Source organism: Bos taurus, chromosome X, assembly GCF_002263795.3.
Source record: "Bos taurus isolate L1 Dominette 01449 registration number 42190680 breed Hereford chromosome X, ARS-UCD2.0, whole genome shotgun sequence".
Classification (NCBI taxonomy): Eukaryota; Metazoa; Chordata; class Mammalia; order Artiodactyla; family Bovidae; genus Bos; species Bos taurus.
This window is the reverse complement of record NC_037357.1, coordinates 73,240,565-73,266,178: the sequence shown is the minus strand read 5'-3', so window position 1 is coordinate 73,266,178 and position 25,614 is coordinate 73,240,565. Positions and strand designations below refer to the sequence as shown.

The 25,614-nt window shown below is 39.5% G+C and overlaps 1 pseudogene; it reads left to right on the top strand.

The window, feature by feature from the left end:
* The window catches only part of LOC100299976 (UV radiation resistance-associated gene protein-like), a 50,339-nt pseudogene extending 26,136 nt beyond the window's left edge, over positions 1-24,203 (top strand).
* Positions 24,204-25,614: the final 1,411 nt, after the last annotated feature.

Here is a 25,614-nt window from a genome sequence, read left to right as displayed (position 1 = left end):
TTTTCCAATAGGTCAACTCTTCAGAAGAGGTGGCCAAAGTATTGGAGTTTCAGCTTCAACATCAGTCCTTCCAATGAACACCCAGGACTGATCTCCTTTAGGATGAACTGGTTGGATCTCCTTCCAGTCCAAGGGACTCTCAAGAGTCTTCTCCAACACCAAAGTTCAAAAGCATCAATTCTTTGGCACTCAGCTTTCTTCACAGTCCAACTCTGATATCCATACATGACCACTGGAAAAACCATAGCCTTGACTAGATGGACCTTTGTTGGTAAAGTAATATCTCTACTTTTTAATATGCTATCTAGGTTGATCATAATTTTCCTTCCGAGGAGTAAGTGTCTTTTAATTTCATGGCTGCAATCACCATCTGCAGTGATTTTGGAGATCAAAAAAGTAAAGTCTGACACTATTTCCACTGATTCCCCATCTATTTCCCATGAAGTGATGGGACCAGATGCCATGATCTTTGTTTTCTAAACGTTGAGCTTTAAGCCAAATTCTTCACTCTCCTCTTTCACTTTCATCAAGAAGCTTTTGAGTTCCTCTTCACTTTCTGCCATAAGGGTGGTGTCAGCTGCATATCTGAGGTTATTGATATTTCTCCTGGCAATCTTGATTCCAGCTTGTGCTTCCTCCAGCCCAGCATTTTGCATGATGTACTCTGCATATAAGCTAAATAAGCAGGGTGACAATATACAGTCTTGAGGTACTTCTTTTACTATTTGGAACCAGTCTGTTGTTCCATGTCCACTTCTAACTGTTGCTTCCTGACCTGCATATAGGTTTCTCAAGAGGCAGGTCAGGTGGTCTGGTATTCCCATCTCTTGCAGAATTTTCCACAGTTGATTGTGATCCACACAGTCAAAGGCTTTGGCATAGTCAATAAAGCAGAAATAGGTGTTTTTCTGGAACTCTCCTGCTGCTGTTTTGATTACCCAGTGGATGTTGGCAATTTGATTTCTGGTTCCTCTGCCTTTTATAAAACCAGCTTGAACATCTGGAAGTTCACAGTTCATGTATTGCTGAAGCCTGGCTTAGAGAATTTTGAGCATTACTTTACTAGTGTGTGAGATGAGTGCAATTTTGTGGTAGTTTGATCATTCTTTGGCATTGCCTTTCTTTGGGATTGGAATGAAAACTGACCTTTTCCAGTCCTGTTGCCACTGCTAAGTTTCTCAAATTTGCTGGAATATTGAGTGCATCACTTTCACAGCATCATCTGTCAGGATTTGAAATAGCTCAACTGGAATTTCATCACCTCCATTAGCTTTGTTCATAGTGATGCTTTCTAAGGCCCACTTGACTTCACATTCCAGGATATCTGGCTCTAGGTGAGTGATCACATCATCGTGATTATCTTGGTCTTGAAGATCTTTTTTGTATAGTTCTTCTGTCTATTCTTCCCACCTCTTCTTAATATCTTTTGCTTCTGTTAAGTCCATACCATTTCTGTTCTTTATCAAGCCCATCTTTGCATGAAATGTTCCCTTGGTATCTCTAATTTTCTTGAAGAGATCTCTAGTCTTTTCTATTCTGTTGTTTTCTTCTATTTCTTTGCATTGATCACTGAGGAAGACTTTCTTATCCCTCCTTGCTATTCTTTGTAACTGCATTCAGATGGGTATATCTTTCCTTTTCTCCTTTGCCTTTAGCTTCTCTTCTTTTCTCACCTATTTATAAGACCTCCTCAGACAACCATTTTGCTTTTTTTGCATTTCTTTTTCTTGTGGATGGTCGTGATCAATGCCTCCTGTACAATGTCACAAACCTCCATCCATAGTTCAGGCACTCTATCAGTCTAATCCCTTGATTCTATTTGTTCTTTCCATTGTATAACCATAAAGGATTTGACTTAGGTCATACCTGAATGGTCTTGTGGTTTTCCCTACTTTCTTCAATTTAATCTGAATTTGGCAATAAGGAATTCATGATGTGAGTCACAGTCAGTTCCCAGTCTTGTTTTTTTCTGACTGTATAGAGCTTCTTCACCTTTGGCTGTAAAGAATACAATCAATCTGATTTTGGTATTGACCATCTAGTGATATCCATTTATAGAGTCTCATAAACCTCATAATATTTATTAATATCAACTTTATAGAGACTAGCCTTTTGCACATCTAACTAAAGTTTAACATTAAGAAAGAAGAAGAAGTGAAGTCACTTAGTCATGTCCGACTCTTTGTGACCCCACGGACGCTAACCTACTAGCCTCCTCCATCCATGGGATTTTCCAGGAAAGAATATTAGAGTGAGCTGCCATTTCCTTCTCCAGGGGATCTTCCCAACCCAGGGGTCGAATCTGGGTCTCCTGCACTGCAGGGAGACTCTTTACCATCTGAGCCACCAGCAAAGACATTAAGACAACAAGACTGGAAATCAGGTTATCTGAAACTCAGTCCCTATCCTAACATCACTTACTATAAGTGTAATCACTTACTATATAGTACTCTGCTATATGTAAATAATAATTAACTGGTCCTGATTCATTAAAATATATAATCTCAGTCTTGTGCAAGTCACTTCTGTGTTAGATGACTAATTCCATGGAAATGAATACTTATTCTCATTTAAATCTTTGAATGCTACTACCAGTAATCATGTCTTTATGTCTTGGTTTGACTCAGTTTACAAATTTGATGTTTAACTAACATGCATAGTTTGACTCAGGGTATCCAAAGGCAGAGGGCTAGCATGAGTCAGGTTTAAAAACAGGAATAGAAAGAAAGGAAGGAAAGAAGGAAGACACCTAACTTGGGAAGAAGATAAATAATAAGGTTGTAGAAAGGTTGAAGAAGATAAATAATAATGTTGCAGGGCTCCCTAACCTTGAGCCCAAACTAACCTTGAGTCAGCAAAATGGTGATAATTAACTCATTGAAAAAGATTATTTGCAGTCCTCCAGGCCTAGGTTCTGTTCTGTTTCTGTTTTCTCTCTGGCCCTGACTCTGTTACTGATTGACATGTACTGGTGGCTGATTTACTGATTACATAATTATGGAAGAAACTGTTTCTTTCACAGAGGAAAGAGCATTGGCATGCAGTTAGGATATCCAAGTTCTCAACCATACTCCGTTGCTCCTTTGCTGTAACCTGCCACAAATTATTAGTACTCTTTGGGCTTCAATTTTTTCTGCCAAATGAGAGGGTTGGATTTTATGATATATGAGATCCCTTCTAGTTCTGTCATTCATTGTCTCTAAGAAGGAATATCAGACTTTCTGAGAAAGTACAGGTACATTAATGCAAGTGTGTGGGACACTGGGGGAATAGTAAGGCACAAATTATCTGGGGTAGATTAGTGAAGGCCAAAGAAGGTTATAACTTGAAAGAAGCAAAGATTAAAGGCTGATATGCTTTATGATTGCTGATAATACACCCAGGCCCCTTTGTTTATGCTTCACTTATGTGGACACCTATGGACCATGCAGATTAGTACCATAGTCAGAGGACAGCTAGTAAAGATAAGAATAGGCACCAGAACTAAATTCAGTTAAAATGAGAAGTAAGAAACATCTAACCCCTTCCCTTGCTCTTCCCAGAAAGTTCAATTAGAAATTGGTTCAAGGAGAGGAATCAAGATGGCAGAATAGGAGGACATGGAATTCACCTCTCTTCACAAGTACATCAAGAATATACCTAAAAATGGAACAATTCTCACAAAGCACCTGTTGAACACTAGCGGAAGACTTTGTACATCTAAAAGAATAAGAAAAATCCCCATACCACTGAAAAAAAAAATTAAAGAGGAAACAAGAAGGATCCATCACACTTTGTGGGAAGCTGAAAGTGAAGAGAAGTTCCCACACTCAGAAAAGCCTCTTCACAGTGGGGAAATAAACTGGGGTGGAAAGGAAACTTCAGGCAGGCTGGAGGGGAACAGAGAAATCAGTCAGTCTGTGGGAGGCTGAACAGTGTAAGAAGTGTGCTTATGGTTCATACCACAACCTGGCATACCCCAGCCTGAGCCATGTATCTCCTGATAAGAAGGGAGTTTGGGTGCTGGGAAGTGGGGTTTGAAGAGCAGACCCAGTGAAAGTAAAGCTGTTGGTGTCCTAAAGGACAGCTGAAGTGACAGCCTGAAGGGATGGGAGTGAGGAGATCCACAACTGAGAGAGTTTATGGAAGAAGCCTGGGCCACCGTAGAAACAATATGTCATTGTTGACTGGTGTTCAAGGGTCAGGGCCACCATTGCAACCTCTTTACCCACCAACTGGTCCCTGCCTTCATGGGCACTGGGAAGGACACCTGTTTGAGTAGGCTCACTCCTCAAGCCAAAGCCTCCTCCACACATGCAGGCTCTGGGGTTCTGATCATCTCCATCCTGAAAGCCTCCTTTGGCCATGCAAGCTCCAGTGGACCTGCAAGGCTTTTTGAGAGTCAACCCTGGGCACCCCAGCCTGAAATGTAATCTGGCAATGCTAGTACAGGCAGAGTGTTAAAACATGGGGTTAAGAGAGCAGATCTGGGGAGACGACTGCCATTGGCTGTGTGGAGATAACCTAAAGGGATGGAAATGAGGGGTTCTGGGAAATGAAGTGAGGGGCTCCACTGCCAAGAATGCTCCTAAAGGAAACATTGTCTGCCTTGGAAATATAACACGATTTTTTAGTGGTGCACAAGGGGCATAGCCACTATCCTGGTCTCTCTCCCCACACACCAGCTCTTGCATCCATTGGCGCTAGGAAGGACTCTCATCAAAGAAAGTGTGCCACAGTCTGTTGCAACTTCCTGCCAGTCTCTGCCACTTCAGGTTCTTTATGCACACCCCAATTGTGCCTGCCTTATTCCTCCCTGGCCTGAGTGAGTAACTGTGTCCCAGTAAGTTGCTACTTTTGCTCCTGATCCCCTGGGTGGAGAACATACTCCTGAAGGTAGTCCATAGGCAGAGGTGGGGGAAAAGACAAAGCTGAATCCTAGGGGTTGTGCAACCAAAGAAGAGCAACAGAAATCTCTCTGTGCAGCTTCACAAGTGGTGAATTAAATCTCTGAAATCAGCATGATAAACCCTGCCCCTTGGGAATATCTGAATGGACAACAAATGCTCCCACAACTGAGACTGGTCTAGTCTTAGCATCTGTGGAAGTTGAGGACAAGTACACAAGGGAGCTGGGTCAGATCAAAGTTGGAGCTGACCCCACAGTGCCCACAGTACATCCAGAGACCTACCTAAAGGTACTGGAAGACCTCCTGGGGAGGTGAGGCTTAGTTGTGACACTGACAGCAGAGGACTCAGGAAAATAATATTATCACTATTATTTATGTTTCATTGTGTTCTTCTGTTTTATTATTTTCTTTAAAAATTTTTAATATATTTATATTTTATTAATTTTTACTTTGCTGCATTTTCTCTTGTTTTTTTTTTGTTTGTTTGTCTTACCTTTTTAATCTTTTATTTCAAATATTTTTTGTGTTTTTTTTGCCTTTATTCTTTTATTTTTTGTTTTTCTGGTTCTTTGTTTTCTTGCTTTTTGTTTCCTTTATTTTTTTGTTTGCTTCTTTTTTTTTTTTGGTTTCATTTTGTTTTGATCATTTATCTTCAGTTCTGTTGGTCTGATTGTTTTCTTCTTTAGCTGTTACTTTTATTATTGATGTTTATGTTTGGTTTTATTTTTCTGTTTGCTTTCTTTTTCTGGCCATGTTATGTGGCTTGTAGAGTCTTTTTTCCCCTGCCAGAGGTTGGGCTTTAGCCTACAGGGTGGAAGTGGTGAGTCAACGGCTCTGGACCACCAGTGAATTCCCAGGCCCAGGAAATATGAATTGGTGTGGGGTCTCCCAAAGGTTTCCATCTCAGCACCAAGACCTGGCACCACCCAATAGCCTACAGGCTCCAGTGGAGGATGCCTCACATTAAACAACCAGGAAGATAGAAACACAGCCCCATCCAGCAGCAGACAGGCTGAGTAAAGCTGTATGGAGCTAACAGAGACCCCCAAACACACAAACCCAAGTGGTCCTGCCAATCAGAGGGACAAGGCTTAGCTCCAGCCACCAGAGTACAAGAACCAGTCCCTCCCAACAAGAGGCCAACACAAGGCCATGAACCAATCACAAGCACCAGGAGGCAGACTGTAGAAGAGGAAATATGACCCTGCAACCTGTTGCAAAGTATACCACAAACAGTAACTTAGACAAAATGAGATGACAAAGAAATATGTTACAGATGAAGGAGCAAGGTAAAAACACACAAGACTTAATAAATGAAGAGGAAATAGGCAATCTACCTTAAAAAGTATTCGGAGTAATTATAGTAAAGATGATCCATTATCTTGGAGATAGAAAAAAGACATGGCTCAGGAAGATAAAAGACATTTTTAACAAGGGCCTAGAAAAACTAAAGAACAAGCAAACAGTGATGAAAAACACAATAACTGAGCTGAAAAATGGACTAGAATGAATCAATAGCAGAATAACTAAGGCAGTAGAATGGATAAGTGAATTGGAAGGTAGAATGATAGAAATAATTGCTACAAAGTAGAAAAAAGAAAAAAATGAAAAGTAATGAGGGCAGTCTCAGAGACTTCTGGGATATTTTAAACACAGAGACATTCAAATAATAGAAGTCCCAGAAGAAAAAAAGGACTTTGAGAAAGCATTTGGAGATTATAAATGAAACTTCCATAACATGGGAAAGGAATTAATCAGCCAAGTCTGGAAAGTGCAGAGAGTCCCATACAGGATAAACCTGAGGAGAAACACACTGGGACTTATATTAATCAAACTAACAAAAAATAAATACAAAGAAATATATTAAAAGCAACAAGAGAAAAGCACAAGGGAATCCCCATAAGGTTAAGAGCTGGGGTTTTTTGGCAGAAACTCTGTAGACCAAAAGAAAATGGTTTAATATATTTAAAGAGATTAAAGAGAGAAAAACTACAACAAATATTAATATACCCAGCAAAGATCTCATTCAAATTTGATGGAGAAATCAAAACCATTACAAACAAGTGAAAGCTAAGATAATTTAGCACCACCAAATCAGATTTACAAGAAATGCTAGGCAGGAAGAAAAAGATCTACAAAAACAAAGTCAGAACAATTAAGAGGAACATACATATCAATAATTACCTTAAATGTAAAGGGATTAAAGTTTCAACCAAAGGACACAGACTGCCTGGATGAATATAAAAACAAGATCTGTACATATGCTGTTTAGAAGAAACACACACTTCGGATACATACAGATTGAAAATGAGGGGATGGAAAAAGATATTCCATGCAAATGGAAAAAAAAGAAAGTGGAAGTAACTATACTTATATCAGACAAAGTGAAAATTAAAGTCACTCAGTTATATCTGACTCTTTGCCATACCATGGACTATACAGTCCATGGAATTCTCCAGGCCAGAAAACTGGAGTGCCTTTCCCTTCTCCATGGGATTTTCCCAACCTAGGGATCAAAGCCAGGTCTACAACATTGCAGGCAGATTCTTTACCAGCTGAGCCACAAGGGAAGCCCAAGAAAACTGGAGTGGATGGCCTATCCCTTCTCCAATCCAGGAATCAAACCAGGGTCTCCTGCATTGCAAGAGGATTCTTTACTAACTGAGTTAAGAGGGAAGCCCATATCAGATAAAATAGACTTTAAGATAAAGACTGTTACAAGAGACTGGGCTTCCCAGGTGGTGCTAGTGGTAAAGAACCTGACTGCCAGTGTTAGAGACAGAAGAGACTTGTGTTCTATCTCTGGGTCAGGAAGATCCCCTGGAGAAGGAAATGGCAACTCACTCAAGTATTCTTGCCTGGGAAATCTCATAGACAGAGAAGCCTGGTGGGCTACAGTCCATACAGTTGCAAAGAGTCAGACATGACTTAGTGGTTAAGCACAAGAGATTAGGAAGGACACTATGAAATAATCAAGGGATAAAGCCAAAAAGGACATATAACAATTGTAAAAATATATTCAACAGACATAGGTACACCTCAATACATAAGGCAAATGTTAATAGTCATGAAAAGAGAAATCAACCATGATATAATAATAGTGGGAAACATTAACACCCTGCTTACAATAGTGGACAGATCAGACAGAATACAAATAAGGATACAAGCTTTAAATTACACATTAGACCAGATAGACTTAATTGATATTTATAGAGCATTCCATCTAAAAACATCAGAATATACTGTCTTCTCAAGTGCACATAGAACATTCTCCAGAATAGATCTCATCTTCGATAACAAATCAAGCCTTGGTAAATTAATGAAATTAAATCATATCAAGCATCTATTCTGATCACGATGCTATGAAATTAGATATCGATTACAGGGAAAAGACAAAAAAAAGAAAACTGTAAAAACATGGGGGAAAATAACTAAATAACTAAGAGATCACTGAAAAAATCAATAAATATATATCTAGAAACAAATGACAATGGAAACAAGATAATAAAAAACCTATGGAATGCAGGAAAAACCATTTCAAGAAGGAACTATGTAACAATTCAATCCTACCTTAAGTAATAAGAAAAAAAAAAAAAAACCTTCTAATAAACCTCCTAACCTTACACAGAAAACAATTAGAGAAAGAACAACAAAAACAAAAGACCCAAAGTTAGTAAAAGGAAAGAAATCACAAAGATCAGAACAGAAATAAAAAGAAAAAAAAAAAAAAAACAATAGCAATGATCAATAAAAGTAAAATCTGGTTCTTTGAGAAGATAAACAAATGGATAAACCATTAGCCAGACTCGTCAAGAAAAAAAGAGAGAGGACTGAAATCAGTAACATTAGAAATGAAAAAGGAGAACACATAACTGACACCACAGAAATACAAAGGATCATAAAAGACTACTACAAACAACTATATACCAATAAAATGGACCACTTGGAAGAAATGGACAAATCCATAGGACAGTACAAACTTCCAAGACTTGACCAGAAGAAATAGAAAATATGAACAGACCAATCACAAGCATGGAAAGTGATACTGTGATTAAACATCTTCCAACAAACAAAAGCCCAGGACTAGATGTTTCTAGAGTTAAATTCTATCAAACATTTTGACAAGAGCTAACACCTATTCTTCTCAAACTCTTCAAAAAAAAAAAAAAAAACTATCACAGAGAAGAACACTCCCAGGCTCACTCTACAAGATCACCATCAGCATGATTAAAAATATCAGACAAAGATATTACTGTAAAAGAAACTTAGAAGTCAATGTCACTGATGAACATAGACAAAAATTCCTCAAGAAAATACTAGCAAAGTGAACTAACAACACATTAAAAGGATCACGTACTATGGTCAAGTGGGGTTTATCCCAGGGATGCAAAAGTGGATTCTTCAATATATGCACATCAATCAATGTGATACACAATATTAACAAACTGAGGGATAAAAACCACAAGATCAACTCAGTGGGTGCAGAAAAAGCTTTTGAAAATATTCAACACCAATTTATTATATACAAAAAAATAACTCTCAAGAAAATGGGCATAGAGGGAACCTATCTCAACATAATGAAGGCCATATAAAAGAAACCCACAGCAAACATCATTCTCAATGGTGAAAAACTGAAAGCTTTTCCCCTAAGATCAGAAATGAACAAGGATGTCCACTCTCACCAGTATTATTCAACATAGTTTTGGAAGTCCTAGCCAGGACTATCAGACAACAAGAAGAAATAAAAAGAATCAAAAATGGAAAAAAAAAGAAGTAAAATTGTCATTGTTTGCAAATGACATGATACTGTATATAGAAAATTCTAAAGATGCCACCAGAAAACAACCAGAGCTAATAAATGAACCTAGTAAAGTGTCAGGATACAAAACTAATACACAGAAACCTCTTGCATTCCTATAACCTAACAACAAATATCAGAAAGTGAAATCATGGAAACAACCCCATTTGCATTCCAACAAAAGAATAAAATACCTAGGAATAAACCTACTTAAGGAGGTAAAAGACCAATAGTCATAAAACTGAAAGATACTGATGAAAGAAATCAAAGATGACACCATCAAATAGAGAAATATACCTGTTCTTGGACTGGAAGGATAAATATTGTGATAATAACTATCTTTCCCAAATCAATATAAAATTTCAATGTAGTTCAGTTCAGTCGCTCAGTCGTGTACGACTCCTTGTGACCCCATGAACCGCAGCACATCAGGCCTCTCTGTCCATCACCAACTCCCGGAGTCCACCCAAATCCATGTCCATCGAGTCGGTGATGCCATCCAACCATCTCATCCTCTGTTGTCCACTTCTCCTGCTGCCTTCAATCTGTCCCAACATCAGGGTCTTTTCAAATGAGTCAGTTCTTCACATCAGGTGGCCAAAGTATTGGAGTTTCAGCTTCAACATCAAACTTTCAAATGAACACCCAGGAATGATCTCTTTTAGGGTGGACTGGTTGGATCTCCTTGCAGTCCAATGCACTCTCAAGAGTCTTCTCCAACACCACAGTTCAAAAGTATCAATTCTTTGGTGCCCAGCTTTCTATTTAGTCCACTCTCACATCCATGCATGACCAGTGGAAAAACCATAGCCTTGACTAGACAGACCTTTGTTGGCCAAGTAATGTCTCTGCTTTTTAATATGCTGTCTAGGTTGGTCATGGAGAAGGCAATGGCACCCTACTCCAGTACTCTTGCCTGGAAAATCCCATGGACAGACGAGCCTGGGGGCTGCTGTCCATGGGGTTGCACAGAGTCTGACACGACTGAAGCCACTTAGTATCAGCAGCGGCAGGTTGGTCATAACTTTCCTTCCAAGGACTAAGCGTCTTTTAATTTCATGGCTGCAGTCACCATCTGCAGTGATTTTGGAGCCCAGAAAAATTAAGTCTGACACTGTTTCCACTGTTTCCCCATCTATTTGCCATGAAGTGATAGGACCAGATGCCATGATCTTAGTTTTCTGAATGTTGAGCTTTAAGCCAACTTTTTCACTCTCCTCCTTCACTTTCATCAAGAGACTCTTCAGTTCTTCTTCACTTTCTGCCATAAGGGTCGTGTCATCTGCATATCTGAGGTTATTGATATTTCTCCTGGCAATCTTGATTCCAGCTTGTGCTTCATCCAGCCCAGCCTTTCTCATGATGTACTCTGCATATAAATTAAATAATCAGGGTGACAAGATACAGCCTTGACATACTCCTTTTCCTATTTGGAACCAGTCTGTTGTTTCATGTCCAGTTCTAACTGTTGCTTCCTGACCTACATACAGGTTTCTCAAGAGGCAAGTCAGGTGGTCTGATATTCCCATCACTTTCAGAATTTTATACAGTTTGTTGTGATCCACACAGTCAAAGGCTTTGGCATAGTCAATAAAGCAGAAAGAGATGTTTTTCTGGAACTCTCCTGCCTTTTTGATGATCCAGTGGATGTTGGCAATTTGATCTCTGCTTCCTCTGTCTTTTCTAAAACCAGCTTTAACATCTGGAAGTTCATGGTTCATGTATTGCTGAAGCCTGGCTTGGAGAATTTTAAGCATTACTTTATTAGCATGTGAGATGAGTGCAATTGTGTAGTAGTTTGAGCATTCTTTGACCTTGCCTTTCTTTAGGATTGGAATGAAAACTGACCTTTTCCAGTCCTGTGGCCACTGCTGAGTTTTCCAAATTTGATGGCAAATTGAGTGCAGCACTTTCACAGCATCATCCTTCAGGATTTGAAGTAGCTCAACTGGAATTCCATCGCCTCCACCAGCTTTGTTCGTAGTGATGCTTCCTAAGGCCCACTTGACTTCACATTCCAAGATGTCTGGCTCTAGGTGAGTGATCACACCATCATGATTATGTGGGTAGTGAAGATCTTTTTTGTACAGTTCTTCTGTGTATTCTTGCCACCTCTTCCTAATATGTTCTGCTTCTGTTAGGTCCATACCTTTTCTGTCCTTTCATTGTGCCCATCGTTGCATGAAATGTTCCCTTGGTATCTCTAATTTTCTTGAAGAGTTCTCTAGGCTTCCACATTCTATTGTTTTTCTCTATTTCTTTGCATTGATCATTAAGGAATGCTTTCTTATCTCTCCTTGCTATTCTTTGGAACTTTGCATTCAAATGGGTATATCTATCCTTTTCTCCTTTGCTTTTCACTTCCCTTCTTTTCACAGCTATTTGTAAGGCCTCCTCAGACATCCATTTTGCTTTTTTGCATTTCTTTTTCTTGGGAATGGTCTTGATTCCTGTCTCCTGAACAATGTCTTGAACCTACATCCATAGTTCATCAGGCACTTTGTCTATGAGTTCAAGTCCCTTAAATCTACTTCTCACTTCCACTGTATAGTCATAAGGGATTTGATTTAGGTCATACCTGAATGGCCAAATGGTTTTCTCCACTTTCTTCAATTTCAGTCTGTATTTGGCAATAAGGAGTTCATGATCTGAGCCACAGTCAGCTCCCGGTCTTGTTTTTACTGACGGTATAGAGTTTCTCTATCTTTGGCTTCAAAGAATATAATCCTTCTGATTTTGGTGTTGACCATCTGGTGATGTCCATGTGTAGAGTCTTCTCTTGTGTTGTTGGAAGAGGGTGTTTTCTATGACCAGTGTGTTCTCTTGAGAGAACTCTATTAGCCTTTGCTCTGTTTCATTCGGTACTCCAAGGTCAAATTTGACTGTTATTCCAGGGGTTTCTTGACTTCCTACTTTTGCATCCCAGGCCCTTATATTGAAAAGGACATCTTTTTTGGGTGTTAGTTCTAGAAGGTCTTGTAAGTCTTCATAGAACTGTTCAGCTTCATTCTCTTCAGCATCATTGGTTGGGGCATAGGCTTGGATCACCATGATATTGAATGGTTTGCCTTGGAAATGAACAGAGATCATTCTGTTGTTTTTGAGATTGCATCCAAGTACTGCATTTTGGACTCTTATGTATTATGATGGCTACTCAATTTCTTCTAAGGGATTCCTGCTCACATAGTATAAATAATGGTCATCTGAGTTAAATTCACCCATTCCAGTCCATCTTAGTTCGCTGATTCCTAGAATGTTGATGTTCACTCTTGTCATCTCCTGTTTGACCACTTCCAATTTGCCTTCATTCATGGACCTAACATTCCAGGTTCCTATGCAACATTGCTCTTTACAGCATCCAACCTTGCTTCTTTCACCAATCCCATCCATAACTGGGTGTTGTTTTTGCTTTGGCTCCATCCCTTCATTCTTTCTTGATTTACTTCTCCACTGATCTCCAGTAGCATACTGGGCACCTACCAACCTGGGGAGTTCCTCTTTCAGTGTCCTATATTTTTGCCTTTTCATACTGTTTATGGGATTCTCAAGGAAAGAATACTGAAGTGGTTTGCCATTCCCTTCTCGAGTGGACCACATTCTGTCAGACCTCTCTCCACCATGACCCGTCCGTCTTGGGTGGCCCCACAGGGCATGGCTTAGTTTCATTGAGTTAGACCAGGCTCTGGTCCATGCGATCAGATTGGTTAATTGTCTGTGACTGTCGTTTCAGTCTGTCTGCCCTCTGATGCCCTCTCTCAGTGCCTGCTGTATTACTTGGTTTTCTCTTACTTTTGATGTGTGGTATCTCTTCACGGCTGCTCCAGCAAAGCGCAGCCACTGTTCCTTACCTTGGACTTTGGGTTCAAGCAATCTTTGTCAAATTACCAACTCCATTTTTCACATAATAAGCAGGAAAAAAATCACAGTTTTTATGGAAATACAAATAACCAAAATTAGCCAAAACTATCCTGAGAAAGAAAAACACAGCTGGAAGTATTCACAACTATCACTTCAAACTACACTATAAAACTACAGTCATCAAGACAGTATAGCCCTGTCAGAAAAATAGAAATATAGATAAATAGAACAGGATTAAAGCCCAGAGGAAAATCCAATGCTCAGTGGTCACCTAATCTATGACAGAGTTGGCAAGAATATACAACGGAGAAAAGACAGTCTTCTCAGTAGGTGTTTCTGGAAAACTTGACAGCTAAAATTAAAATAATGAAATTAGAACATACTCTAACACTATACATAAAAATAATCTCAAAGTGACTTAAAGACCTAACTAAAGGTAATGTCAGCACTCTAAATCTTTTCGAGGAAATCATTGGCAGAACACTCTTTGATATAAATCACAGAAGTTCTTTTTTGACCCACTTTCTAGATTAATGAAAATAAAAACAAATATAAAGAACTGGTATCTAATTAAACTTAACAGCTTTGCATAGTCAGTTGCATAGTCAGTTGCTCACATGTCTGACTGTTTGTGACCCCATGGACTGCTGCTCATCAGGCCTTCTTGCCCATCATCAACTCCTGGAGCCTGCTGACACTCATGTCTATTGAATCGGTGATTCCATCCAACCATCTCATCCTCTGTCGTCCCCTTCTCCTCCTGCCTTCAATCTTTCCCAGCATCAGGGTCTTTTCAAATGAGTCAGCTATTTGCATCAGGTGGCCAAAGTATTAGAGTTTCAGCTTCAGCATCAGTTCTTCCAATGAATATTCAGGACTGATTTCCTTTAGGACTGACTGGTTGGATTTCCTTGCAGACCAAGGGACTCTCGAGAGTCTTCTCCAACACTACGATTGAAAAACATCAATTCTTTGGCCCTCAGCATTCTTTATAGTTCAACTCTCACATCCATACATGACTACTGGAGAAACCATAGCCTTGACTAGATGGACCTTTGGTGGCAAAATAATGTCTCTGTTTTTTAACATACTCTCTAGGTTGGTCATAACTTCTATTCCAAGGAGCAAGTTTCTTTTAATTTCATGGCTGCAGTCACCATCTGCAGTGATTTTGGAGCCCCCCTCCCAAAATAAAGTCTCTCACTGTTTCCATTGTTTCCCCATCTATTTGCCATGATGGGATGGGACCAGATGCCATGATCTTCGTTTTCTGAATGTTGAGCTTTAAGCCAACTTTTTCACTCTGCTCTTTCACTTTCATTAAGAGGCTCTTTAGATCTTCTTCACTTTCTGCCATAATTGTGGTGTCATCTGCATATCTGAGGTTATTGATATTTCTCCCGGCAATCTTGATTCCAGTTTGTGGTTCATCAAGTCCAGCATTGCTCATGATGTACTCTGCATATAAGTTAAATAAGCAGGGTGACAATATACAGACTTGATATACTCCTTTAAAAAATCATTTTTGCCAGAGATAAATCCACGCACATATGGACATCTTATCTTTGACAAAGGAGGCAAGAATATGCAATGGATTAAAGACAATCTCTTTAACAAGTGGTGCTGGGAAAACTGGTCAATCACTTGTAAAAGAATGAAACTAGAGCACTTTCTAATACCATACACAAAAATAAACTCAAAATGGATTAAAGATCTAAATGTAAGACCAGAAACTATAAAACTCCTTGAGGAGAACATAGGCAAAACACTCTCCGACATACATCACAGCAGGATCCTCTATGACCCACCTCCCAGAATATTGGAAATAAAAACAAAAATAAACAAATGGGACCTAATTAAACTTAAAAGCTTTTGTGCAACAAAGGAAACTATAAGCAAGGTGAAAAGACAGCCTTCAGAATGGGAGAAAATAATAGCAAATGAAGCAACTGACAAACAACTAATCTCAAAAATATACAAGCAACTCCTACAGCTCAACTCCAGAAAAATAAATGACCCAATAAAAAAACTGGGCCAAAGAACTAAATAGACATTTCTCCAAAGAAGACATACAGATGGCTAACAAACACATGAAAAGATGCTCAACATCACTCATTATCAGAGAACTGCAAATCAAAACCACAATGAGTTATCATTTCACACCAGTCAGAATGGCTGCAATCCAAAAGTCTACAAGCAATAAATGCTGGAGAGGGTGTGGAGAAAAGGGAACCCTCTTACACTGTTGGTCTGAATGCAAACTAGTACAGCCACTATGGAGAACAGTGTGGAGATCCCTTAAAAAACTGGAAATAGAACTGCCTTATGACCCAGCAACCCCACTGCTTGCATATACACTGAGGAAACCAGACTTGAAAGAGACACGTGTACCCCAGTGTTCATCACAACACTGTTTATAATAGCCAGGACATGGAAGCAACCTAGATGTCCATCAGCAGATGAATGGTAAGAAAGCTGTGGTACATATACACAATGGAGTATTACTCAGCCATTAAAAAGAATACATTTGAATCAGTTCTAATGAGGTGGATGAAACTGGAGCCTATTATACAGAGTGAAGTAAGCCAGAAAGAAAAACACCAATACAGTATACTAATGCATATATATGGGATTTAGAAAGATGGTAACAATAACCCTGTATACGAGACAGCAAAAGAGACACTGATATATAGAACTGTCTTTTGGACTCTGTGCGAGAGGGAGAGGGTGGGATGATTTGGGAGAATGGCATTGAAATATGTATAATATCACATATGAAACGAGTCACCAGTCCAGGTTCGATGCATGATACTGGATGCTTGGGGCTGGTGCACTGGGACGACCCAGAGGGATGGTATGGAGAGGAAGGAGAGAGGAGGGTTCAGGATGGGGAACACATGTATACCTGTGGCAGATTCATTTTCATATATGGCAAAACCAATACAATATTGTAAAGTTAAATAAAATAAAATTTAAAAATAATTAAATAAAAGATTAAAAAAATGCAAAAAAAAAAAATCATTTTTGCCTAGTCACTGAAACCATAAACAAGAACAAAAGGTAAACCTCAGAATGGAAGGATATACTTGCAACTAAGCAACTGACAAGGGATTAATATACAAAATATACAAACAGCTCATGTATTTCAATATCAAAAGAAGAAAAAACCCATTTGAAAAATGACTGAAGAACTAAATAGACATTTCTATAAAAAAGTCATACAGATCGCCAACAAACATGAAAAGATTCTCAGTATCACTAATCATTAGAAAAATCCAAATCAAAACTACAGTGAGGTAACACCTCACAGCAGTCAGAATGGCTATCATCAAAAAATCTACAAAGAATAAATGCTAAAGAGGATGTGAAGAAAAGGTAACCCTCTTATACTCTTTGTGGGAATGTATATTGATATAGTTATTATGGAGAACAGTATTGAGGTTCCCTTAAAGGTAAAAAATAAAAATAAAAAGAACTACCATATGACTCAGAAAACCCACTCCTGGGCATATATCCTAATAAAACCATAATTCCACAAGATACATGTACTCCAATGTTCATTGCAGCACTAATTTCAATAATCAGGATATGGAGGCTACCTAAACGTTTATCAACACAGGAATCAAGAAAGAAGATGTGGTACATATATATAATGGAATATTATTCAGCCACAAAAAGAAACTAATTTGTACCATTTGTAGAGAGAGGTGGATGGACCTAGAGACTGTCATAGAGAGTGAAATAAGTCAGAAAGAGAAAAACAAATACCGTGTAATATTGCATATATGTGGAATTTACAAAAATGACATGGATGTACTTATTAACAAAGCTGAAATAAAGACAGAGATGTAGAAAAAAAAATGTGTGGATACCAAGTTGGGAAGTGTGGTGGGTTGAACTGGAAGACTGTGACTGATGTATATACCCTACCATATATAAAATAGATAACTAATGAGAATGAAGTTTATAACACAGGGTAATCTACTCAATGCTCTGTAGGTACCAAAATATGAAGGAAACCCTTCCTGTACATAGGAAACCCATCCTATGTATAAAAGAATGTATACATATAGTGGACTCACTTTCTTGTACAGCAGAAACAAACTCAATTTTGTAAAGCAACAACAATTCAGTAAAAATTAAAGAAATTTCTTCAAAACATTAATGCAAAAAGTTGGTAGCAAAACATTGTGCACATTACAATTTTAGTTTTGTTTATATAATTAATGGGGAAAAAAGCACACCAGAGTTGTAATAGTGATTATCTCAGAGCACAAATAACTTTCCTTTCTGTGCTTTTATGCATTTTTAAAATTGTTTTACTATAATATTCTTAATGGACTCCAGTTCAGTTCAGTTACCTAGTCATGTCTGACTCTTTATGAACCCATGCATTGCAGCACACCAGGCATCACCAATTAGCTTGCTCAAACTCAAGGCCATCGTCAGTGATGCCATCTAAACATCTCATCCTCAGTCATCCTCTTCTCCTCCTGCCTTCACTTTTCCAGCATCAGTGTGCTTTCCAGTGAGTCAGTTCTTTGCATCATGTGGCCAAAGTATTGGAGTTTCAGCTTCAGCAACAGTTCTTCCAAAGAATATTCAGGACTGATTTCCTTTAGGATTGACTGGTTTGATCTCCTTGCAGTTCCAGGGATTCTCAAGAGTCTTCTCCAACATCACACTTCAAAAGGATCAATTCTTCACCATTCAGCTTTCTTTATAGTCCAACTCTCACATACATACATGACTATTAGAAAAACCATAGCTTTGACTGGACAGACCTTTTTTGGTAAAGTAATGTCTGTTTTTTAAGAGCCTGTCTAGGTTGGTCGTATCTTTTCTTCCAAGGAACCAGCGTCTTTTAATTTCATGGCTGCAGTCACCATCTGCAGTAATTTTGGAGCCCCCCCCCCCAATAAAATCTGCCACTATTTCCATTGTTTCCTCATCTATTTGCCATGAAGTGATGGGACCAGATGCCATGATCTTAGTTTTTTGAATGTTGGGTTTTAAGTCAGCTTTTTTTGCTCTTCTCTTTCACTTTCGTCAAGAGGCTCTTTAGTTCTTCACTTTCTGCCATAAAGGTGGTGTTATCTGCACATCTGAGATTATTGATATTTCTCCTGGCAATCTTGATTCCAGCTTGTGGTTCATCCAGCCTGGTATTTTTCATGATGTATTCCGCATACAAGTTAAATAAGCAGGGTGACAATATACAGCCTTGACGTAATTCTTTCCCAATTTGGAACCAGCCCATTGTTCCATGTCGAGTTCTAACTGTTGCTTCTTGACCTGCATACCAATTTCTCAGAAGATAGGTAAGGTGGTCTCGTATTCCCATCTTTTGAAGAATTTTCCACAATTTATTGTGATCCACACAGTCAAAGGCTTTGGTGTAGTCAATAAACCAAAAGTAGATTTTTTTTTCTGGAACTCTCTTGCTTTTTTGATGATCCAATGGATGTTAGCAATTGATTTTTGGTTCCTCTGCCTTTTCTAAAACCAGCTTGAACATCTGGAGGTTCATGGTTTATGTACTGTTGAAGTCTGGCTTGGAGAATTTTGAGCATTACTTTGCTAGTATGTGAGATTAATGCAATTGTGTGATAGTTTGAACATCCTTTGACATTGCTTTTCTTTGGGATTGGAATGAAAACTGACCTTTTCCAGTCCTGCGATCACTGCTGAGGTTTCCAAATATGCTGGCATATTGAATGCAGCACTTTCACAGCATCATCTTTTAGGATTTGAAATAGTTCAACTGGAATTCCATCACCTCCACTAGCTTTGTTCATAGTGATGCTTCCTAAGGCCCACTTGACTTCGCATTCCAGGATGTCTTATCTGGGTCATTAAGATCTTTCTTTTTAATAGTTCTGTGTATTCTTACCAACTCTCCTTAGTATCTTGCCACTTCACCTTAATATCCTCTTCTTCTTTTAGGTTCATACCGTTTCTGTCCTTTATTATGCCCGTCTTTGCATGAAATGTTACCTTAGTATCTCTGATTTTCTTGAACAGATCGCTCATCTTTCCCATTCTGTTGTTTTCCACTATATATTTGTTTGCTTTGTTTACTCTGGAAAGTTTCTTATCTCTCCTTGCTATTCTTTGGAACTGTTCATTCAAATGGAAATGTCATTCCTTTTCTCATTTGCCTTTCATTTCTCTTTTCTCAGTTATTTGTAAGACCTCCTTTGACAACTGTTTTGCGTTTTTGCACGTCTTTTTCCTGGGGATGGTCTTGATCACCACCTCCTGCACAAGGTCACAAACTTTCATTTATAGTTCTTCAGGCACTGTATCTACAGGGCGAATCCCTTGAATCTATTTGTCACTTCCACTGTATACTCATAAGGGATTTGATTTAGATCATACCTGAATCTTCTAGCAGATTTCTCTACTTTCTTCAATTTAAATCTGAATTTTGCACTGAGGAGTTCATGATTTGAGCCACAGTCCACTCCTGGTCTTTTCTGTTTGTTTGTTTTGGCTGACTGTATAGTGTTTCTCCATTTTTGGCTGCAAAGAATATAATTGATCTGATTTCCGTATTGACCATCTGGTGACGTCCATGTGTAGAGTCATCTCTTTTGTTGTTAGAAGTGGGTGTTTGTTATTACCAGTGCCTTCTATTGGCAAAACTCTGTTAGCTTTTGCCATGCTTCATTCAAGGCAAAAGACCAAACTTGCCTATTACTTCAGGTATCTCTTGACTTTCCTACTTTTCCATTCCATTTGTTGTTGGTGGTGGTGGTGCTGTTAGTTCTAGAAGGTCTTGTAGATCATCATGGAACTGTTCAATTCATCTCCTTCAGCCTTAGTGTTTGGGGCATAGACTTGGATTAGTGTGATATTGAATGGTTTGCATTGGAAATGAACAGAGATCAGTCTGTCATTTTTGAGACTGCAACCAAGTCCTGCATTTTAGAACCGTTTGTTGACTATGAGGGCTACTCCATTTCTTCTAAGGGATTCTTGCCCACAGTAGTAGATATAATGGTCATCTGTATTAAATTCGCATATTTTGGTCCATTTTAGTTCACTGATTCCTAAAATGTTGATGTTCACTATTGCTACTCCTGTTTGACCATTCCCAATTTACCTTGATTCATGGACCTAAAATTCCAGGTTATTATGCAATACTGTTCTTTACAGCATCAGACATTACTTCCATCACCAGTCACATCCACACCTGGGCATTTCCACTTTGGCTCTGTCTCTTCATTCTTTGTGGAGTAATTTCTCCACTCTTCTCCAGTAGCATATTGGGCATCTACTGACCTGGGAAGTTTCATCTTTAGGTGTCACATCTTTTTTATTTTCATACAGTTCTTGGGGTTCTCAAGGCAAGAATACTGAAGTAGTTTGCTATTCCATTCTCATTCTCACGTTTTATCAGAACTCTACCATGACCACTCAGTCTTGATAGCCCTACAGGGAATGGCTCATGGTTTCATTGAGCTAGACAAGGATGAAGCAGGGCAAATGCTAATAGAGTTCTACCAAGAGAACACACTGGTCATAGCAAACACTCTCTTCCAACGACACAAGAGAAGACTCTACACATGGACATCACCAGATGGTCAACACCAAAATCAGATTGATTATATTCTTTGCAGCCAAAGAAGGAGAAACTCTATACAGTCAGCAAAAACAAGACCAGGAGCTGACTGTGGCTCAGATCATGAACTCCTTATTGCCAAATTCAGACTGAAATTGAAGAAAGTGGAGAAAACCACTCGGCCATTCAGATATGACCTAAATCATATCCCTTATGACTATACAGTGGAAGTGAGAAATAGATTTAAGGGACTAGATCTGATAGACAGAGTGCCTGATGAACTATGGATGGAGGTTCATGACATTGTACAGGAGACAGGAATCAAGACCATCCCCAAGAAAAAGAAATCCAAAAAAGCAAAATGGTTGTCTGAAGAGGCCTTACAAATAGCTGTGAAAAGAAGGGAAGCAAAAAGCAAAGGAGAAAAAGAAAGATATACCCATTTGAATGCAGAGTTCCAAAGAATAGCAAGGAGAGATAAGAAAGACTTCCTCAGCCATCAATGCAAATAATTAGAGGAAAACAATAGAATGGGAAAGACTAGAGGTCTCTTCAAGAAAATTAGAGATACCAAGGGAACATTTCATGCAAACATGGGCTCAATAAAGGACAGAAATGGTAGGGACCTAACAGAAGCAGAAGATATTAAGAAGAGGTGGCAAGAATACACAGAAGAACTGTACAAAAAAGATCTTCAGCGTTGGTCCGGGGCCCACTCCCCCCACTGCCCATGGGCCGGGCCGCCACGCCCCCGCCAGGTTCTTCTGTGGGGGCCCTGCATGTGGAGCTGTCATCTCAGCAGTGGCATCTTCAGAACATTGCTGCCTGGAACATTGTTAATAGCCATCAGCTCCTTGATACCTACTTCACACTTCACTTGTGTAACAGTGAAAAGGTATACAAAGAATTTTATAGGAGTGAAGTGATTAAGAATTTCTTGAATACAATATGGTGGAGTCTTGATTTTGGAATAATGCCAGACTGTCTGGATACATCTGTGTCTTGTTTTGTGGTAAAGATATGGGGTGGAAAGGAGGACATCTACCAGCTGTTGACTGAATGGAAATCTGTTTGGACTGGTTTAAATACCTGGGTCAGCAGATTCATGCCCGCAACCAGAATGAAATAAATCTGGGGCTGAATGATGGCTAATATGGTGCTGCATTTGAACATAAGGGTTATTCAAATGCTCAGAAGAATATTCGTCATCAGGTGTATCAGAACTGTGTTTGAAATTCTTATGATGTCTTCTCTTTGCTGCAGCTTCATAGAGCCCAGTGTGCAATTAAACAGACTCAGGTAACTTCAGAAAATTGGAAAGGGAATTGACGAAAAAACTAAAACTCACATCTACAAGCAATGGGCTGAAAAAAGAAAGTGAGTGTCTGCAATTAAAAATTTTGGTGCTTCGAAATGAACTGGAAAGACAGAAGAAAGCTTTGGGACAGGAAGTAGTCTTGCTGCATAAAGAAAAAATTGCATTACAGAACAAAGGAAGTACATTTTCAGCTGAGCACCTCAAGCTTCAACTCCAAAAGGAATCCCTAAATGAGTTGAGAAAGGAGTGCACTGTGAAAAGAGAACTCTTTCTGAAGACTAATGCTCAGTTGACAATTCGTTGCAGGCAGTTACTATCTGAGCTTTCCTACATTTACCCTATTGATTTGAATGAGCATAAAGATTACTTTGTATGTGGTGTCAAGTTGCCCAATTCTGAGGACTTCCAAGCAAAAGATGATGGAGGCATTGCTGTTGCCCTTGGTTATACTGCACATATGGTATCCATGATCTCCTTTTTCCTACAAGTGCCCATCCTGTAATTCATAAGGGATCTAGATCAACAATCAATGATAATATTAATGACAAGCTGACTGAAAAGGAGAGAGAGTTTCGATTATGCGCAAAAGGAAGAGAGAAGTTGCAGTTTGATTACGGTGTCTATCTTCTGAAACAAAAATAGAGCACAGCTAAGATATCAACATGAACTAGGGACTCCAGACTTGAGGCAAACCCTTTCTAACCTGAAAAACTTCATGGAGCATGGACTAACGGTCAGGTGTGACAGACATCACACCTCCAGTGCAAACCCTGTTCCAAAGAGACAAAACTCCATATTTGGGGTGCAGATGTAGGTTTCTCTGGGGGAATCCCTTCACCAGACAAAGGATACTGGAAACGGGCCAGCTCAGAGAGTGAGAGAGTCCAGTACAGAACCCCTCCCCCCAGTCATAACTCTGCACTCGTCCAGCCTGTGACCCTTGTGCCCTCCACAGGAGAATCTGACAGAAAGACAGCATCTGTCTTCCTCCTTGGACACCTCCTTGGACCTCTCCAAAGAAAACAAGAAAAAAAAAAAAGGGGGGGGGGTAGATCTGGGTGACAGCTTAAATGGAGGCCACATGAGTGTGAAAACTAGCCAGGAGCAAGGACAAGCCCTCTCGGGGCCTCCGGCCACAATCAACAGCACCCTCCTGCCCAGTGAGTAGGCCAGCTTGTCTGGCGCCCAGCTCCCCGGGGGCTTCCACCCAGTCTCGGAAGCTGTGCTCTGCTTCACCGTGGAACAAGCAGAAGAGATCATTGGAATGGAAGCCACAGGCTTCACCTCAGGCGATCAGCTGGAAGCATTTAACTGCATCCCCGTGGACAGTGCTGTGGCAGTGGAGTGTGATGAACAAGTTCTGGGAGAGTTTGAAGAGTTCTCCCGAAGGATCTATGCACTGAACAAAAATGTATCCAGCTTCCGCAGGCCACGTAGGAGTTCTGATAAGTGAAGCAAGCGGACAGATGGTAGGACCAGGATGGAGTCACTGCTTGAAATGAGGATAAAGCTGCACTGGTTACCCTTTGTAGTAATTATGACACAAAATGAATATTAATGGAGGATATTCCTCAGAAAAATAGACTTTGTGAATCAAGGAGGGACTCAGGATCATTGTCTATCAATGGGCCAGATAAAGTTAGATTTTGCTTGCAAGATTTTGCTTTTCAGGCCTGACAATTGTTTTAAGGCAAAAGTCACTCTCTAGCTTGAGTCACCTTATAAGCATTTGTCTGCTTTTTTATTTACACTTATATGTTATCCTCAGAGGGAAGATGATAATATATAGATAATATAATGAACTAGCCTTTAGATTTTCATTGGATTTGCCCTCACCATAGTTTATGAAACTTTTGGGAAAATTGAATATTCAGTAAAAGGTCTCCACCATTGACTGAAGAATCTTTGGCCATCCATTAGGTTGATGTGTAAGAAGCACAGTGGTCTCCTATAAAAGGCCCATCGGCCTCTGCCCCCAAGCTCCACAGTCAACCCAGCTGTTATGCCATTGGGGCAGTAGATGCCTTGTGCATCCTGACCCCAGAGAACATCACATTTGCTGGTTCTTTAATGCAGTTGCCATGACCTTCCACCTCTTTCAGTCAGCCATAACTTTGATGCAGCCCTCAGATTATATGAAAAACCTCACCTCTGGAGGATCCTAGGGGACCCTCAAGGACACTCCCCCCAAGGTTACTATAGTCAGACTGTATCAAGTTCCCTCTGGGGGCCAAAGTTTTTATGTGGGTAGATGCTGTTGTCAAAAACTGGGTGTGCTTTCTGGCAATGTTCACTGTATAGAAATCCCTATATGTAAATCCCATGTCAATTTATTAAATTTCAGTGGAAAGGAGGCATTGTGTATGATGAAATATGCGTAGGGAGTCAGGCTGTCCAGTGTGAAAAATGCAAGGCAGTTGATTTAGTTGGATTCAGAGACTAGATGAGGGATAGAATACTATTGGTATGTGTGCAATTACATAAATATTAAATTATGTTTTTGAAGTCCACTTTCATTTCTGGAGCTCAGATTTCATTTGCTATTGCTGTATATTTTATATACCCAAGGGCATTACCTCAGGGTTGCAAGCAGTTTAAGGAGATTTTATGCTTATATCCATGTATTAAATAGAAGAATAAAAATTGAGTTTACTTGAAAAAAAGAATCTTCATGACCCAGATAATCACAATGGTGTGATCACTCACCTAGAGCCAGACATCCTGGAATGTGAAGTCAAGTGGGCCTTAGGAAGCATCGCTACAAACAAAGTTAGTGGAGGTGATGGAATTCTAGTTGAACTAGTTCAAATCCTAAAAGATGATGCTGTGAAAGAGCTGCACTCAATATGCCAGCAAATTTGGGAAACTCAGCAGTGGCCACAGGACTGGAAAAGGTCAGTTTTCATTCCAATCCCAAAGTAAGGCAATGCCAAAGAATGCTCAAACTACCACACAATTGCACTCATCTCACATGCTAGTAAAGTAATGTTCAAAATTCTCCAAGCCAGGCTTCAGCAATACATGAGCCGTCAACTTCCAGATGTTCAAGCTGGTTTTAGAAAAGGCAGAGGAAGCAGAGATTAAATTGCCAACATCCACTGGATCATCAAAAAGTAAGGGAGTTCCAGAAAGACATCTATTTCTGCTTTATTGATTATGGAAAAGCATTTGACTGTATGGAACAC